The sequence below is a fragment of the Protopterus annectens genome, chromosome 1.part2, assembly GCF_019279795.1.
Source record: "Protopterus annectens isolate FY-2018-M chromosome 1.part2, PAN1.0, whole genome shotgun sequence".
Taxonomy (NCBI): Eukaryota; Metazoa; Chordata; order Ceratodontiformes; family Protopteridae; genus Protopterus; species Protopterus annectens.
Genome location: NC_056727.1, coordinates 402572281 through 402592514, shown reverse-complemented (window position 1 = coordinate 402592514; position 20234 = coordinate 402572281). Strand labels below are relative to the sequence as shown.

The window sequence follows — 20234 nt, the reverse complement described above, 5'->3', positions numbered from 1 at the left end:
ATGATGCCTTGCATCAGAAATGCACACACACCCATGCAAGAACGCTATAATGAGGCACACGCACAAACCAGAATCATCAAAGAGCGTGTGTTTGGGATGCTTAAATCATGGTTCAGTTGCTTGGACATATCTGGTGGAGCCTTGCAGTACTCTCCAGGCACATGTGCCCACATCTTCATAGTATGTGCCATGCTACACAATATGATCCTGTGGAAACAGCTGCAGCAGGGACAGAATGGTGAAGGCCTTCACAGCCCACCACCATTGCCAAGGGACCCACAGGCACAGAGGGACTCAGACCATGAACACCCTGAGCCAGCCCCAATAGGTAGATGGAGGAGTGCCCAGTATGCCCATGACTTGGCAAGGAGGGAACATATAGCACACACATTGACAGTGTAGGCACCTAGGGACTGACACCTTTCCTCACCTGCACACACAGTAAAAATGGATGGTGCACACACAAGACTACCTGTAAATTGTCATGTATAGGCAGTCTATTGTGTGCATCCAACATAGGCAGCCCTCAACTATTGCAAACACAACCGCTATTGGCACAAGGTAAGTCAACACCTGAACAGTAAATTAAGCTATCAGCATGTGCTGATACTGTATGTATAGATTCATAGGTTCATAGGTAGGTACTTGGCTAACTGCCTGAGGGCATTTATAAGCCTAGCCAAAATGTGTCAGCTTTTGCCACCCCATTGATTAATTAACTGTCCCTCTGTGGAGCAGAGCCAATGATGGGATCCTTTGTGTGTATTGACTGTTCCCCATCCACTCTTCAAGGTTTCTCTTGAGGTGTGTTAGTGAGGGGCTCTGTATAATGTAATTAGGGATGTAGTTCCAAAGCATGGGGAGTTTCTGTGACAGGAATCTGTCCCTCCAGCATCTTCTAGTTATTGTTGTGGCAAGGTTTAGCTCACTACAGCGTGTGGCTCACTGTGACATGGATTCCCATAGGTGGAGCATATCCATTAAGCCTGAGTTGGACATGGCTTTGTTGGCCAGCAGAGATCATCTCTGAGTAAACGAGATGTAACTGAGTAAAGCAGGAGTTTATTCAGTCTGGCTGTATAGGACATATGTTTGAGACCAGTAATTCTCTTGGCGAGGTAGGTTCGTGGACCTTCCAGCTGTCGGACGTATCTTCTGAGGTACAACCCAAATGGGTTATTATACTCTGTGATGGGATTGATGAGTGATGAGTAAAGGGGCACTATAACCTCAGTATGTCTAGATGCAAACCCTTTAGTAATCAGATGGCCTACATAGAAGGATGTCCTAACTACTTTGGAGATATGATTGTCAAAGGAGAGATCACTATCTACCTTAGACCCCAGATACCCTATTACCTTGTCTGTATTAAAGTGGCTGCCACTTATGTGTTAATATGTGGGTGTTTAGTTTTTCCAAAATGGAATGACCATGCAGTTTATTGCACTTAGTTGGAGTCCATGACTTTGACACCCTGTGTCGGTCTCTGTGAGACCTCTTGAAGGATGTCTGTGTCAGCTGGACTGTCGATTATGGCTTCCAGTTTGCAGTCATTGCCAAACATGGTCTGCCGTAGTCCACCTGTGTTTGCCTGTACCTCTGAGAAGTATATGCCAAACAGTAGGGGTGCCAGAACTGAGTCCTGTGGGACACCAGTTGTGACTGGTTAAGAGTTGGACCTGGAGGCTGCTAGTCTTACCATGTGGGTTCTGTGTGCAAGCCTGTTGGTAACCCATCCTGTGATGTATGGGTTTATGTACAGGCTGATGAGGTTATCAATAATACTTGAGTGGGGAATGGTGTCAAAAGCCTTGGTGAGGTTCAGGTAGTATGTGTGGACCACCTCTCCTCACATTTAACATCTTGGTGACTGTCTGTAAGATGTCAAATAGGTTCAGAAGGCATGATCTGCACTCAACCAAGCTGACCTGAGTTGGGTCAAATGTTTGGAGGTTACCAATGTCTTTGTCAATGAGTGCTATGAGGATGTGCTCCATAGCTTTGCAGACCAGGCTAGTCAGACTTATGGGGTGGTAGTTACCATGGTCAGATGTGTTTCCACCTTGGTGGAGTGGAATAACTGTTGCTATGCACCATTGTATGGACATGTAGCCGGTGTAGAGGCTGAGGTTGAAAAGCTTAATTAGGTGGGGGGTTAGTTTGTCTTGTTGTGGTTGCAAGATGCAATCTGGGACACCATCTGCCTCCATTGATGCTGTGTTTTGCCATCTGAGAGTGCCATTTCCACCTGTATGTCTCTGATGTCTGGGATGCTGTGCTTTCCGGGTATTGTTGTGGGCTCTTTATGGGATGAAGTTTGCACTGAATGTATCTGCAAGGATGTTGGTGATATCAGTAGGGTCAGTATATTTTGTGCTGTATTGCACCGGCACAGTGCAAATCTGTGTGTTACCACTTAGATCTTTGACATAACCAAAGAAGGCTTTGTGGTTATCCTTCGAATCCCTGCCTATTTTCCTGTTGATGTTAGTCTTGGATGATTTCATGAGGGACCTACATTTCTTACTAATACTGGTCATGGATGTCTGCCCTTCTTGGGTTTTGCTGTTTTTCTGGACTACTGTCCTATGTCTGTTGTATAGCCTGTTTATTGCAGGGGTCCATCAGACTGGTGTCCTTGTCTAGGAGGAGCGGGTCTTGGTTTACCAGTGATGGCATGATCCATACATCCTTGTAGGTGCTTATAGAGTGCATTTGTAAATCTTTCTGTATCTTGAGCAGTATTTTCCCTTAGCGTGGGGGCTGTAAAACCTCCCACCTCTGTCTTTAGTAGTGTGAATTTAGCTGTAGGAAAGGTATTCACTGTGGTTTCCTTGGGTGGGGGAGATGGCTGGATGTGGAAATCATCAGTGAATAGTCCATGGTCAGATCTAACCAGTGACTGGTTTACCTCTGCTGTGGTGCACCTGTCACTAATGTTAGTGATTACCACTTCTAGTATGTTTACACCTCTCAACAGGGAGTTTGCCATCTGACACAGGGCATATGAGGTGATAAATTCCAGGAAGCGCTGGGCCTGGAAGTGAGTACTCGAGTAGGTTTCCCAGTTAATGGTAGGGTAGTTGACATTGACCAATACCAGGGTGTTCAGTAGGACTGTCATGTTTTCCACTGTCTCCAGGTAGGAGGAGTGGTGGTCCTGGGTCATGGATGGTGATCTGTAGCAGGCCACAGTTTGCATTGCAGTTGTGGCTGATGTTAGCTGCACATGGATGATCTCAGAGGTATCATGCTGCCCCACTAACCTGGAGGTGTAGGTATCCATGATAAATATGGATACACCCCCTCCATGTCTTTGTCAGTCCATGTTCTGTGGCCGAAATGTGTGGTATGGGTTGTAGTCCGGTAGCGCTGGTGTGCTCTCAGGAGCCTTAAAACAGGTCTCAGTTACTGCACAGATGTTGACGTTGTCCACACGGAGGAGTGCTGTGAGTGCGTGCATGTTGTGATTACAAACCCTGGCTTTGAGTAGCATAACCCTCAATGATTTCGCTATTGTGCTGTTTACATAGGTGGGAATCATTTTTGAGACTTGCCTAAAAAAGGCACCATGGGGGCGCCAATAGCCTTGGCCAATATTCCAAAGCCTAAGGCTGACACATGCAAGCCGGTATGGTATGGTTGCATGCATGTTACCCATCTGTGCTTGTTTCTCATCTTTCCTGCAGGTAACCTACTGGTAAGCAATAGAAAGCCTTAAACTTATATAAGTCTTCTAGCTTCCAAGATAGGCTTTAGGAGTGATCAGTGTTCTGTATGTTCTTGCTGTACTTAACTGTTTTCTGACTACATGGTGATTTTTCACTGTATGTTGTGATCTGAAAGCTCTGTTTATTCACATATTATGTCTCTAATGACCTGCACTTTAGAGGTTCACAGATAGGTAGTAGGCTATCTGTCCAAGGGCATTTAGAACCATAGCTACAGTGTGTTGGCTTTCTCTGCACCATTGATGAAGTAACTGAGCCTCTTTCAAGCATAACCAATGAAGTGATTCCAGGCAGAGTTGCTGGAAGCTGTTGAGGACTGGGGTGGCGGAGGGTGATAGGGGCACTTAATGATCTAAAGAGGGCATGTTAACGTGAAACATCAAAACCATTCAATTTCCCCAACAGGTCTTGCAGCTCCCCCACCCCCTGGCTGTATGGTTCTGGGACACATGATCCCAGGGGTTTACATTCTGTTACCCATTCACACATCATGGTTTCTCATGAAGTATGTCAGTGAGGGGCTATATCTAATGTAGTTAGGAATTTAATTTATAGTCTCTCATTTCATTTGTTATGTTTTAATTTCAAGAGTACGTGAAGCTCAGTGGGTTTGGGCGCCTCCACCCTTTGCTTAGCCTAGCTTACACATAGAAATCATCTAAATAGGAAATAGGCAGAAGCAATGTTAATGTCAATGGTGTAATGGTTACAGCATTTGTATAGTATCTGTGCATTCCTGGTTCAAATTCCAATATAGTCAGAGATGTTTTTCATGTTAAAAAGTATACCTTAACCATAGCTTGCATATCTAGGTAGTATTCTTCAGTATAATAAACATTTGAAACACCCATATATACCCATGTGTGCTGGAGGGTAAAGTCAGCGGAGAATGTAATGTTATGTAAGCACATAATGAGATGTTACTTCACTGAAATGTATATATCCTGAGTAGTTAGCAGATGTAGCCGTGTTTGCGTGCACAGGTTATAAGTTTTAAAGTTTGTTTAACTGCTGCTTTAATATCGCACAGACACATTTAAACATGCTTACAACTGCTTAAATTAGCTTTATTCTGGAGGAAAACACATTTATAAAGCATCGCAGGTGTTGAACCCTGGACCATGCACACCATAGTCATGGGACATACCACTAAGCCATCTGAGCTGCATACATGTTTCATGGTCTTTAGACTACACCTTATACTATAGGTATTCCACAGTACTGACCACAAATGGGACAGTCACTTTGTGTACATATGTACAATACATTGTAATGTACTGTAGTTTGTGAATCAACATGTACAAGTCTACATATGTATAACTGTTACACATTAATACTATATATATATATATATATATATATATATATATATATATATGTATATATATATATATATATATATATATATATATATATATATATATATACATGTCAGTGATGTCTGCACATAGATATAACTATATATATATATATATATATATATATATATATATATATATATATATATATACAGTTACATCTATAGCTATATATATATAAACATCTATGAACACACTTTGTGACACAGAAGCAATCCAAAGAAATTGAAGTGTACACAAAACACATGCAGCTCTGCTATTATAACTATTGATATTAACTTAATTCAGCATAGAAGGGATGGTTGTTGTGTATGTGGAGATTGGGGTGAGGGGGGGAATGATGGGCAATGAAATTATGCATCAAAGAGAGCCTGGGTTGGATGTTCAATAATTGAACTGGAGGGGTATACATGGAGTATGGGGACAATATAAAAAAAAAACAAAACAAGAACCATTCTCATCCATAATACACCCTGTCAAGTCACATTGCAACACTTAATTCTACAAACATATGAACATTAACATGTATCATACATATGTACACCAACTGACTGTCACATTTGTTTTCAGTAGTGAGGAATGCCCATATTAAAATGTATATTCTAAACACCATAACATTTGTACATATCTCAGATGCCTTAGTGGTAAAGTCAGTGACTGTGGTGTTCATGGTTCCTGGTTCAAGGGCTGTTCATTTATTTTGAGGGCCAGAATAAGGGCTGCCAGATGCAGGTTGATTAAAGCACTTTTAAACAGTTGTAAACGGTTTTGCGTGGGTTTGCGCAATGGTAAGCGGAGCTTAAACACGGTTAAACGCTTCACAGGATTAACCTTTACTTAATGTCACGCAGACCACAGGCAAACCTGCTTACAACCGCTTAAATGTGCATTAATCACACTTTCCCTACCAGTGCCTGTTCTGAGAGGTAAAATAATAATCACGTCCAGGATTAGAACCTGCAACCCTGTACACCATCCTCAGAGTAATCTACCACTAAGCTACCTGAGATGTACCTATGCCAGTTGTGTATTCATAAAGGTTAAAACACAAAAGGGAGGATTGTGTGGAAATAGGACAAACCGCCATGTACCCAATGAAAGGTGTATGCTACATAGCTCTATATATATATATATATATATATATATATATATATATATATATATATATATAGAGAGAGAGAGAGCTACATAGATACATGTTGATATATATAGATATACATATATATGTAGATATATAGATAGGTTAAAAACATGTACACATCTATGGAGGTACATATAAACATATGCAATAATATATATTATATATCTATATCTATATAGCTATATATATATGTATATCTATATATATATATATATATATATATATATATATATATATATATATATATACACACATACATACATGTGTGTATACAGCATCTGAAGTGTTCAAATCTGAGTATAACATGGACCATAGCAATCACACCTTCTGCCACCCCAAAACAATATGAACATAACATATGAAGAGTATATGGCGATACACTATTACAAATATGTTATATGGACATGAGCCAAATAGGGTTAGTCACCAGCATATAACTACAATGACTGCAAATATCCATGACAGAAATACACAGACATTCATTTAGCAAAACTTTATTACATTCCGATGTATTGCCAAAAGGATTCAAGGACTAAAAATACCTGCATGCTATACAGGAAGCATTTTACAGTGCCTTAATGAATCAGCCTGCAATTACCATAGTATTAGTCCACTAAGGGATAGGTGTTCACATAGGGAAAGAACCCCCACACACATATAGAATATGTATAAAAGCAGTTCCTACACACCTGCATCTGCTATGTACACCCACCAATATCACCCCACACCCAAACTAATTACAACAATACATACTGTCATACAATAACCAATTATTCACCCACTGTACAACATCTGCTGAAACCTTAACATACCTGGACAGAGACACACTAACATGGCCCTATGTGAAATAGTTGCTGTTATACAATGGAACAGCTGCTGATGTTACAGGGTTTGTTTGAACTAATTCTGTTTCAGAGGGTTGAAAAGTAATTACACCAGGAAGTGTTACCAATTACTGATTATCAGCACAGTATGATACACATTTACACCAAACTAAAGATGTCTGGTGAGCACACTGTAAACCCCCTAACATTATATGCATGGCCATACAGCCTTGAGCTGGACAAACATCTGGCCAGACTGAAACATATGCAGAAGTATTAGGTACATACAAACCCTGCACAAGTAGCAATGTTCAGAAATATAACAGTAGTACTCACATGTAGACCAAATCTTCTAGGCATTACACACAATATATTTCTGTTTGTCTCCATACAGCTGTTGCAATAGATTTCAAACAACACTCCCAGGCTGTCTTCCTCACAAGTAAGGCAAAGGGACAATGCCCAAGTGGAGTACTCAATTATACTCCACTGTTGCCATGGTATCAGCTAAAGGAGTAGCTGCACAGCTGATGTGCATGCAATTAACTACTGCAGAACAGCAATTGGTGATCAGGATAGCACATGTTACTGATCTCTAACTATCTTGTCATACATTCAAACCATCTGTAGCTACCTGCAGAATAGTACAGAATACCCAACAGAAGATCGAAACACAAACCGAAAACTATTAATATACCAGTCAATAACACCTCCAATTACTAAGAAGGTATGTATAACATTTAGTATGTCTATGTATGTAGTACCTGTTCTGTAATAATTACAGTGTAATCAATGCATATAGTAGAAATAGCTATCTTGTTGTGATGTAGTGTTGAGCAGTAGTAACGCTTGTAGTATTCTATGTGTGTACTGCTTGCTATAGGTCACAAGGCAGACTCCTCATACACCACAAGGGATGATATATATGGGCTTGAAATTCACCAATTCTTTTCCAGCCACTGTCAGTGTCAGGGTTGGTCCAACAAGTATGTGCTCTAACAGGGGATAGTATATGTTGATATATTGTAAAAGTAGACATATGTATGGGTGTATTAGTGAGATGAACATGTCAAAGGTGGGCTTACTGTGCAAATATGATTTGCATTGTGGGATAGTGTGCCAGTAACTTTTAGTTATGTACTTACCATAACTTTAGATGTTTGGGATCCATCTCGCCTACATTCTGTACTGATGGGTTCGGAGCCGATCCTCGGCTCCGACTCGGCACGCTATACTATAGAGCGAAGTCTCTAATTGACTGAGCTATTCTGCATCCCAGGATGCACCACTACTACTTCCCCAGATCTTGTTTGTCCGCACACATGCACACACACATAGACAGTTGATATAACATTGCCAGGTGTTTCAAGATGAAACGGCTAAACTGAACTGTCCGGTCTCTTCTGATCTCCAAGGCAGGGGGAAGGATGGTGGGTTATTATGAATGTAGGCGAGATGGATCCTAAACATCTAAAGTTATGGTAAGTACATAACTAAAAGATGTCATGTGATCCTATCTCGCCTACATTCTGTACTGACGGGACAGCGTCCCTAGCACCTGATTCCTGGGTGGCTCACTGGAAAACACTCCTGAGAACTGTGGAACTGAAGGAAGCTTGCCCCTGAGATGCCACATCCAATTTGTAATGAAAAATGAAGGTGTGAGGAGAAGACCAGGTAGCCACAGCACAAATGTCACTAATGGCAAGCTTGGAATGAAAGGCTGTCGAAGTAGCCATAGCCCTTGTAGAATGAGCTTTCACAGTGGTTGTAAGCTCTCTATTAGAAAGAAGGTAAGTATGACTGAAACAGTCTCTGATCCACTTGGCAATAGTGACCTTCGTGATGGCTTTGCCCAATTTATTGTCCGAAAAGGACACAAACAACTGATCTGTTTTCCGTGTTTGGTGCATTCTATCTAAATAGAAACGCAATTGCCTGTGAACATCCAATGAGTGGAAGATGTATTCCACTCTGTCTGAGTAGTTTGGGAAGAAAACTGGGAGTTCCAATGACTGTTGAAGACAAAAACTAGAACAAACTTTGGGAACAAAGGATGGATTAGGCCTGAGGGATACTCTATCCTTGTGAAAAACCAGGTACGGTGGTATGACACATAGGGCTTGAAGTTCCGAAACTCTTCTGGCTGATGTAATTGCCACCAAAAAAGCAGTCTTCCAAGAAAGAAATTTCAAGTCATAAGTTGCTGCCGGTTCGAAGGGGGAAGAGGTCAAAGCACCTAATACGAAATTAAGATCCCACGGTGGAGCAGGATGAGAAATCGGAGGTCGTAGCAGCCCAGCACCTTTCATGAAGGCTTTACACAACTTATTGCTCATCAAAAGTGGGTCTATACTTTCATGAAAATTAGAAATAGCTGCCAATTGAACCTTGATGGTAGAGACCGAAGAACCTTGATTGAATAAAGAAGCTAAAAACTTCAAAACTTCTGACACCGGGGCAGTAATGGGATCTAATCCCCGGAGTTGGGCCCAAATAGCGAATCTCTTCCATTTGTTGTTATACATTTTTTTAGTCAAAGTCTTGGGGGCCGAGGACAAGATATGTATGACTTCCGAATACAAAACATGGTTCCTGACTATGGTCAGAAGTGGAGGCGCCAAGCTGTTAACCTCAACGAGTGAAGGGACTGATGAAGCTGTCCCGACTGGTGGATCAAGAGGTCTGGAATCTGGTCCAGGAACCATGGACCGTCCAGTGCATATTTCTGAAGAAAGGGCAGCCAGACTTCACGAGGCCAGTATGGGGCAACTAAAATCATCTTGCTCTGCAAGTGAATTGCCTTCTGGATCACCCTGGGAAGAAGGGGGACCGGTGGAAAGGCGTACAGTAGGCCGGTGGGCCAAGCTTGGACTAGGGCGTCCTTGGGAAACTCCCCCGGAACTGGGGTGAGAGAGAAGAACTGTTGACATTTCGTGTTGAAAGGAGTTGCAAAGAGGTCGCAACAAGGATTTCCCCATCTTCTGAAAATCTGCATTGCCACTCTGTCGTTCAGAGACCACTCGTGCGGGGAGAGAATAGTTCTGCTCAGTCTGTCGGCTATTACATTGGATCTCCCCAGAATGTGTGTTGCTACCAAGAAACCGTTGGTTGCAATCGCCCAATCCCATACTCTCATGGCCTCTCTGCAAAGGGGGTAGGACCTGGTCCCTCCCTGCTTGTTCAGGTACCAGACTACTGACATGTTGTCGGACTGAATGGCAATCATGCCCTGGGGGAGGTAACTGTGTAGTGCTTGTAGCGATAGAAGCACCGCCCTCATTTCCAGTATGTTGATATGGAGGGAACTCTCGTCGGAGTGCCACTTGCCTTGGACTGACCTGCCCAGGTAATGTCCCCCCAACCCCGTCTGGGAGGCGTCCGTAGTCAAAGTGGCCACTGGAGGAGGGGGAACGAAGGGTCGTCCCTGATCCAGGTTGGAGGAAAGAAGCCACCAATGGAGGTCCTGTTTGCACGTCTCCGTGATCATAATGAGGTGACTGAGAGGGAGATCCTGATAAGACCACTGGACTGACAGGAGCCACTGGAGAATCCTCATATGCAATCTTGCTAAGGGAACTAGGAGAATGGTAGCCGACATGGAACCCAGCAGTTGTAGGACCATCCTGGCTGGGGCTCGGCGTTTGAGGAGCAATGCTCGGACTTGAGATTGTAATATTTCTATCCTATCTGTAGGAAGATAGACCCGCATTTGCTTTGAGTCTATCTCTACTCCGATAAACCGTATGTGCTGAGATGGCAGCAACACAGACTTTTCCCAATTGAAGGTGATTCCTAGGGAGTTGCCTAGAGATATAGTGGCTGCTAGGTTCTGTAAGAGTAGACGCCTGGAAGTGGCAGTTAGGAGCCAGTCGTCTAGGTATGGAAATACCTGGAATCCTAGACTTCTCAGGTGAGCAGTCACCACCACCAAACATTTGGTGAACACCCTGGGGGCTGTGGTGAGACCAAAGGGCAGTGCACGGAACTGGAAGTGACTGTCTCCCAGGCTGAAGCGCAAGTGTCTCCTGGACGCCTGATCTATCAGGATATGATAATAGGTGTCCTTGAGATCTATGGAGCACATCCAAACACCTTCCTCCAGCAGCGGGAGAATGGATTGTAAGGTGACCATCCGGAACTTGGACTTCTTGACAGAACGGTTGAGTTTGCTGAGATCCAAGATGGGCCTCATGTCCCCGGTCTTTTTTGGCACCAAAAAGAATCTTGAGTAAGTCCCTAATCTGGTCTGGTCTTCGGGGACCGGTTGGATGACTCCTTTTTGAAGCAGCTTTGAAATTTCGATGGCTGCGAGATCCCGTTGACTGGGTGGTGGGTCCAGGATTTTCCGGGATGGTGGGGGGGGGCTGAGAAAAGGGGATGTTGTAACCTCCGGCAATGATCCGGAGCACCCATCGGTCCTGAGTGATATTCTCCCAGGCCTTTAGGTGCCTCGAAAAACAACCCCTGACTGGCTCCGGAGCAGCGCAGTCGGGCAATCCTTCAGAGATGCTGGAAGGTTGAGGAGCCACGAAAGGACTCGCGGTCTCCAGTGTTGCGGGGGCCTCTGCCGCCTCTGGGACGGCGTCTTCCTGAACAATTTTCCCCTCCTCTGCCTCTAGAAGGGGGATCATCCTGCTGTGAGGGGTAAGTCTTCTGAGATTTGCGGAACCACATTTTCCCCCCTCTTCTAGCCTTGGGATAAGGCCAGAAGGGAGTGGAAAACTGTGCCCCTACAGCAGTCAAAGTCTTACCCTCTTGTTCACAGCAGGTCAAGGTGTCCTTTACCTTGGGTCCAAACAAGGAGGACCCATCAAAGGGAGCGTCGGCAAAGGAAGACTTGAAGGCCTCCGCAAAATGACACAGACGGAGCCAGGCTTGTCTCCGTAGAGCAACACCTGTACCCGCCACTCTACTCGCCCCTTTGGCCACATATGAAATGAGCCTCATGGACGAGTTCGATATAGATGATAGAGTAGCCAACTGAGAGCTAACCGTCTGGGCCAACTGGTCAGGTAGGTTACCAGAGAGGGTATCTGAAAGTTCCTTGACCAGATCCCTCTGAAGTCTGGTGAAGTGTGTCAGATAATTCAGAGACCTTAAAGTAAAGGCTGCTGAAGTAAGGGTGCACTTCCCGTATCGATCCATACTCCTGGACTCTTTATTAGGAGGATGGACGGACGTCGAAGCCTCTGCCACATCTTGCTGGGTAGCAGATGCCACCACCAGGGCATCTACGGCCACACATTTAGATAAGAAATCCTTTTCAGGGGGGGCTGACAGAAATTTATTCGGGCGAGCTGGCACCGGTTCCACAGAATCCGGTGCTCCCGCCCTTGAGAGATCAAATCCAGGAGCTCATCGAAGGGCAGAGACACCCAGGAGGCGGAAGGCTGAGCCCCGAAGGCCTTGAGGAATACCGACTCCTCAGCGGAAGGGGGTTTGGACTGCCAGTCGCCTCGTTGCTTGAGGATTTCCAAGATGTCCACGAAGGAGACATCATCCGAGGACGACTTGAGGGACCCCTCCGCATCATCGAGGTCGGTGTCCGAGGTGAGAGACTCATCAGGCGAGTCAACGTGCTTCCTCTTGCACTGTCTCTTCCTGGGAGGTTCTTCCGAAGAAGCCTCGGAAGGACCCCCAGGAAGGGAGGAATCCCCAATGGGGGTGACCTCAGGCCCCAGGGCTCCGATGTCTTGAGACAGGGGGACAACAAAGGAACTAGTCTCCGTGCCAAGGGAAGGTGCCGGAGAGATGGTGGAGGTAGCCAAGGAAGATTTGGCCAAAGCACTTCTCATGGCCCTGAAGGCCGGACCCCCCGAGTCCTGGGAAGGTCCGACCCCCGAGGCCACAACAGTAGACAGCACTCCCGCAGCCGATGCACCGAGAGGGAGGCTCGGAATTGAAACCATCGGACCCGAAGCGTCACCCCCGGGGCCGACCGAGGAGGTCCGTGTACCGAACTCCGACCCGAAGGTCAGGGTTGGAGTAAAGATCGGAGCCGACCCGGAAACCTCCACCGGCTCCACCAGCACCGACTCCAACGGTGCCGAGGCTGTTGGAGAAAGAACCAAGACAACAGGTGGACAATCGACTCCAGAGCCGACTGGGCTGGAGCCGAGACTAACTTTTGGAAGACTGGAGACTGAAACAGCCTTTGAAGCACCCTGTCTATATCCGAATCGGACATCCTCGAAGACCGAGAAGAGACCGATCGGGCCCGAGTTGACTTCTCCGCAGGTTCCGAAAGACTGGGGGACCGGCTCCGAATAGTCTCAAGCAGTATCGGCGCCGAGGGAGATTCCACCAGCACAGCAATTTCCCTCGGAGCCGACGGGGACTTCGGCGCCAAGGTAGAAGAGTCTGAGCGAGCAACCTTTCTCGGCTCCGAAACCATTGGAGCCGGAGAAAGTGACCCGCCTCTCGATGCTCGAGCGCTAGGCTCCGAAGACAGAGGAGTCGAGGCTGGAGGCATCGAGGCAGACCATTCCAAACTCGGCTCCGAAGTCCGTGGAGCCGACGGAGAAGCCTGCCTTGATTTCTTTGCTGTCGGCTCCGACGGACTGGTCGGAGCCAAAGACTTCTTCTTCCTGGAAGGGGAGGGGGAAGAAGATAAAGCCTCCTCAAAGGAAGGGGTGATGAGCCCCTTCAATATCAATTTGTATTTCCTCTCTTGGAGGACACGAGAAGAAAAGGCGTGGCATACACTACACGACTCTTGAAGGTGTTTAGGACCTAGGCAATAAACACATAGAGAGTGGTCATCCGTGACTGACATCTTGTAACCCACACTTGGTACATTTTTTAAAACCCGAAGGCCTATGCTCCTTCAACATCTCTACAAAGACACACTACCAAAAACAGACTAGGACAAAAACTACCACAGAGGTACCAAATCCCTCTAATTTAAACAGGATAGGCCCACAGGTAGAAACTATAACACAGCTCTGGCAGAGCGCAAGGGCAAGGCCCCTCTAACTAAAACGGGACCTTGACGTTAGAAAAAATAATTACTACACAAATATTAAGCAACACAAGGTATAACACAGTTTGAAGTAGAGCGCGAGGAAACCCCTACTAAATAAAGTGGGAACCTAGCGCTAACAAAATTCACACAAACTTTCCACAAAAAAACACTAGAAATGACAAGTAGCTGTTAAAACAGCTTTTGGGTGAAAAATTAGAAAATTTCTGACAGAAAATTAGTCAGTAAATAGTACTTAGCCCAGCCAAGTCGAGACCACGTCTATTGCTATCAAGCGGCAAACGAGATCTGGGGAAGTAGTAGTGGTGCATCCTGGGATGCAGAATAGCTCAGCCAATTAGAGACTTTGCTCTATAGTATAGCGTGCCGAGTCGAAGCCGAGGATCGGCTCCGAACCCATCAGTACAGAATGTAGGCGAGATAGGATCACATAACATCTGTGTAATGTACAGTATTTTAGGCAGATCTGTATTCCATTTTACATAACATTTCTGTTATGTTATGCAAACATTAGTTATGTCTATTGGCAATTACAATACTCAGTAACAGGATAAATATGACTTGTATTCATCTGACAGTTTAGCAGCATGATAGCAAAGAAAATTGGAATAGCTAGGTAACTATCTATGCACATAAGACATGTAATATCCACCTCACTAGTATCGTTTGCAAGCAATTACAGCTGTGCATGTGTACATGTTATGTAAATGTGTAGTGACCCTTGTTACAGGGCTGGCCCAAATGGCTATGTGCACACCTACATAGAGTGGATATTGAGTAGAGACACACTTGTTGAACCTTCAGGTTTGTGTAGCCTAACCTCCCATTGCCAACCTAACAGCTACTTGCAAATACTGTATGTAAGGTTGTGCACAGTACTGGTAATGAAACAGATGGCATATCATCTGTAACTCCAGTGTAACATCTGCAGTAGGAGTGTAAGATGTAGGAGACCACTGCCCATGTGTAATAGCTACTTCATAGGTGATGGCTTACACTATGTGATCATGTTGATAGTGGCAGCAGAGTCTATTGATTCTTGACTCTGTTTGGGGAGTGGGTATCTGTGCCCAACAGAGCTCATGGTTCTGGTGGATATGTGAGTATATACCCAGAAAAGGATACAGACCTGTTGACACTTGCATCATCTGTAATCAACTATCAGGATGTGATGTGCTCCTCAGAGGAGGATTGCTGCTAAAGGTAGCTATTATGTTTCAATAATAGCCAGTGTTGTCATGTCCATAACACAAATATTTACTTGTGAGCATCACTGTCTAAAACATCTTCATAAGCAATAAGTAAACTAAATACAGTACTTGGTACTTGTAGTACTGAATGCTCATACAGGCATGTCCACTAGTTAGCTACTGGTGTTTACTAATGTCAGCTTTATGTATGTGTCCATCCTGGGGGAATGTAATCTCTATGCCATGTACACTGCCAAACCCACTTAACACCACACCCCACACATTGTCTGGGATGCAGCTACAGGGGTAAGATGGAAGGCAGTCTAATCTACAGCCATGACTGGACTGGACAGTCATGAAGTGTAGGTTAACACATGCAACTCATCACCACAACCATACCCAGGACACCCACACATACCACAAGAAATCACACACATTCACAGAGGCTTCTACGTATCTGGCCAAGCATGAGACCTCCCAAGCTGGAATACACAGACAACAAAATACAAAAACTGTATGACATAGTTTGCATAATTGTGCCACACCTCGGAACACATGGCCAGAAACATGCCAAACAGTACTCATTTGTGAAGGCAAACTCTAGCACTATGTTACACACCAAGCTATACGAGGGCAAACATACTGTCAGCTGCCTGTCTGACATGATTAGCCACATACCCATACACTCAGACCACCTTTTGAACTATACACATGGCTCTGACATATTCCATGCTGTTGTGCAGGACCTGTGATGCATGGAAACACACATGTAGGAACTGTCAGGTCTTGTAGCCCATGCAGGTATGTCCCAAGGCCTAGGTAGCATTCTGCCATTGGCCAGAATGATACTGCAGTACATGGACAAAAGGACTGTATTACACAATTGTCTAATGTACTGGTGTAATTCAAAGGGTATCCAGTATCTCTCTGCCTGGGATAACATGGTTGACAGACCATGATGCTTTGCCAGACAGGGCCTGCACCTGTCACCCCTGGGAATCTGGATACTGGCTAGGGCTCATGCTTCCCCTACAGTGCCTTCATCATGCAAAGTTCCAGTGAAAGTCCACTGCTGTAACAGGGGCAGGACAACAATAAACTGCGGGTCTCGCTACTCAATGATACATTTCAGAAACTCAATATGGACTCACTTATGTCAATCCTTAAAATGGAGAACATATCTGTGCAGTGACTGAGATATGGCTCAATGCTCCAGAGAGCACCCCTGCATGACCATGTTATAACACATACCTCACCTCTTGGCCATTATCCTTTATTGGAACACACAGGCCACAGGTGTGTCCATATTCCTGAAGGATATGTGCACCCCCACGCTAGTTGCAATTGCATAACTTCAGATGCAGTATGCTGAGCAACTACCTTTGTGCCAAACTGGAATCCAAATTGCACCTTGCGACAGATAAACCACCATGCATCAGAATTCCCAACTGTCATATTGTGCTATAATGGGGAATATTAGGTTTGAGACAGAAAACCATAATAATGGCTACTCTCAACTATTCCATTATGAACTGGGAAGATTCATGTGCCAACACCTGTTCTCAATGCATGTTGGATTTCATCAACCCCAATGACCTGGATCACCACAGTCACACAAACAGGGCTAACAGTATGCTACACATAGTCAGTCTCCAAAGCCAATGTTATGTTTCTTAAGAGTGAAGTGGTGACTGTCATGGCACCCATGCAGAAGGACAATGCATGTACAAATGCTTAATCATACACAAATGCACTTTAAGCACTCACATAAGTGCAGTGATTGTGCCATTGAAACAGAACCAAAATTCAACCACAAACAGGAAGGCAAACTGGTGGTACCCTGCCTTAAACTGTACCACATAAGGTAGTAACTGTTGCAAGAGTGAACACACATGAGTGGAGGTGATCCCTGGTCAGCCTCAGTAAGATGCAGATACACCATATAAAGCCACACAAACTACTGTGAAACTGATCAGCCACATATTATGTGGACAACCACAGAGCATTCTATAGCTGTGTCATGAATCATAATGGCAACAACAAGACTTGCCGTGCTTCACAGCACTATGGCATGAGAAGTACTGCACCTACAGAAATAGCACTTGTTCATCCAGATAGGGTCTTGGATAACCTAAACCCACTCTCACCTCCCCCACAACAGGTACACATATTTATATATTCATGTGCACTACAGAGTCCCTGTAATAACAGCTATGCTGGTACAAGCTGCATTCTCTAAAGCCATACATACAGCTTGCATGGGACCTGTGAACATCTCAGGGTGTATCCTACACAAATGTCAGAACAATTTGCTCTCCACATACACATCAAGTTCAATCATAGCTTCATGTCAGGCTGTGTACACACTGAATGTTAAACAGCAACAGTTATCACACCCCACAAAGGGGAGACACCACTGACAAATGGGAAATAGTGCACTACTTCCCTACTGAGTCTGGCTGTAAGGCCATGAACCTTGATCAACTTATTTGATGTAGTCAGTACAGATGTAGATGACAGTAAGGTTGATTCACACAGCATATCATGACCTTACCAGGTCTTAGGACATCATCACCCATACTGTGTTCCAGCTACACTCAGTAAACTAGATGTATATTCCTATGTCACAGGAGTGGTTGGCAACTGGACTGCTGGCAGAATCAACACTACAGAAGGTGTCTGACTAATACACGCACATCAAACCAGTGCCAGCTACAGTAATACAGGGTTAATTCCTGGTACTCCCCGTCATTTTCATCTATACCACACAGACTAACACAAAAGGCATCTGCCTATTGAAGTTTGCAAATGACTATGAACTAGGAGCAATAGTTGACTCAATGAGTGCTGCAGGCAACATACATAAGGGCCTTTTTGGGTCAGATGTGTGGTGTGTGACGTATGGCCACAATCTGACAGCTAAGTATTGCAATGTCATCCCCTATGTTAAAAATCTTGTACCCATGAACTACCACCTAGGCAGCGGTCAACATAATGGAAACTGTGTGGTTATGGGATGCAGCTGGACAGTAGTCTTTCCTTTGATAGTTACTTCACCACACCAGTCTGGTAGTCATAAGTGGCACCCCTAATCATGACAGGGTGCCATCCATGAATATAGAGATCATTGTTCAGCCATATTCAACACTCAAGTGAAAAGTATAATCCAAGGCAGCGAAGAGCAGCAAGAAACAGCGATGAAGCCAAAGATAATCTCCACAAAAAGTTTATTCAAACACACGGCATAAATTTCTCCAAGTCCTTCTCTCAAACACACAACATACATTTCTCCAAATCCTTCTCTCAAGCGCTTTCGCTCAGTGCAATACTGAGCTTTATCAAGATCTCTCAAGAACACTCAAGTGACCCATAATAGATCACATATTTTCTACATACTTCTGCCATACTATGCATCCCTGTCCAGCAAAGCTGCACATTGCCCCTCTTTGAGACATGGTGTGATGACTGCATGGCAAATATATCAGTAACCCTGTGGATCAGTTCTGTGGCACTGCTTGAACTGGCCACTGTAACTTAACTGTCTGTTGGCTACCGCTAGGTAACTTTTCAGCCTAGGCTTATAAATGGCCCAGGGCATATAACCTTCTAGTTCACTATGACCATACATGCTATAGCTGATATCCAACCCTGCAAATATCATCAAGCTAGCCATTGTCCCATGTGTTTCACATGTGCAACACAGGTAATACATGGCAGGATGCTAAACTGCTGTACAGTGCCATGTAGATGTATATGGCAAAACACATACATGTAAAACTTTCCATGAGCAAGTCTGCAGGGTCACAGGTCATGTCCCTTAAGGCTGTGTATGACTATATATGTGACATATACACAGCATTAAGGTCTATTGCATTAATGTGAACACATCCAGGCATGTGCTGATAGGTAAAGACACCAGTACAAGCAAACAGACATGCCCACATCAAGACAACATCCACATTTAGTATGAGCAATGTCATCACTTGACACACACATACATGGTGATAACATCAAATCACCAGTACGTGTCAAATGTGTGTGAGTTAAACATGTCAGTGGTGTTAGAGTCATGTAGATTTGCAAAGACATATTTCTAATCTTAATAAATGTGATACACATGTATGTTCAACTGTACTTCTGTACTTCTCTGTGAGTTACTGTGACCTGTCTCCATCATTATGTCTTCCAGGTATGCAGTGTGCCAGGCTGCCACCATACATCCAATTGGAGAATGAGGTCCTCATTCCATACCTCCTCGACAACCATGTAACATTCTTCAGCCATGTGCCACAGGATGCACAGCAGCTGGATGCCCAAAGGGAGGAACTGTGCAGGAGGGTAAATGATGTTGGTGGCCACAATCGCACCTATCAGCAGGTGCGCCAACAATGCACCGACATCATTAGATGGGAGAAACAGCATGCAAATGCAATCACTAGGGAACAAGGTGCAACAAGTGGGGGGCCACTTACCCAACCCCCACTCACATGTACCGAGGAGCTACTGACCAACCTGGGGACACCTGCAGAACTCTATCCACAACCTTTAGCTGGAATTATGGAGGTGGGTGTCTCACAACCACTGAGCCTGGAGTTGCCTGGTAAGGCACTACTGCACATATAACAGAACTATATTTCATATAGTTACATGTGTTACTGTACAATATGTAATGTAACATCATATACAAGGCATGTATGCACACATGCCACATACCATAGTTTGCTACTCTATGTATGCACAGATGTGCATATGCCATAATATAGTCTATTGTACTGGCTCATGTACTAACATGCATATTGCACCCTGTAGCTGTCACACAGGTGTAGATATTGATCTTACTGCTGTGACACTCCTATTTAGGTACCTCTGGTGTTTTGCAGTGACAGCAGCCTGTTGCAGGTGAGAATGTTATTATTTATCAGGCTCGATAATGCACAGATCATATGAATTGCATGCTATCTTCCATGTGGCCATTTAACACATGTACACATAATGTATGGTGGCC

The 20234-nt window shown here is 44.5% G+C and overlaps 1 protein-coding gene across 1 annotated transcript in view; it reads right to left on the bottom strand.

Moving 5' to 3' along the window:
- ANKEF1 (ankyrin repeat and EF-hand domain containing 1) overlaps positions 1-20234 on the bottom strand; it is a 1352638-nt gene that overhangs the window by 597297 nt on the left and 735107 nt on the right. The window lies entirely within an intron of this gene.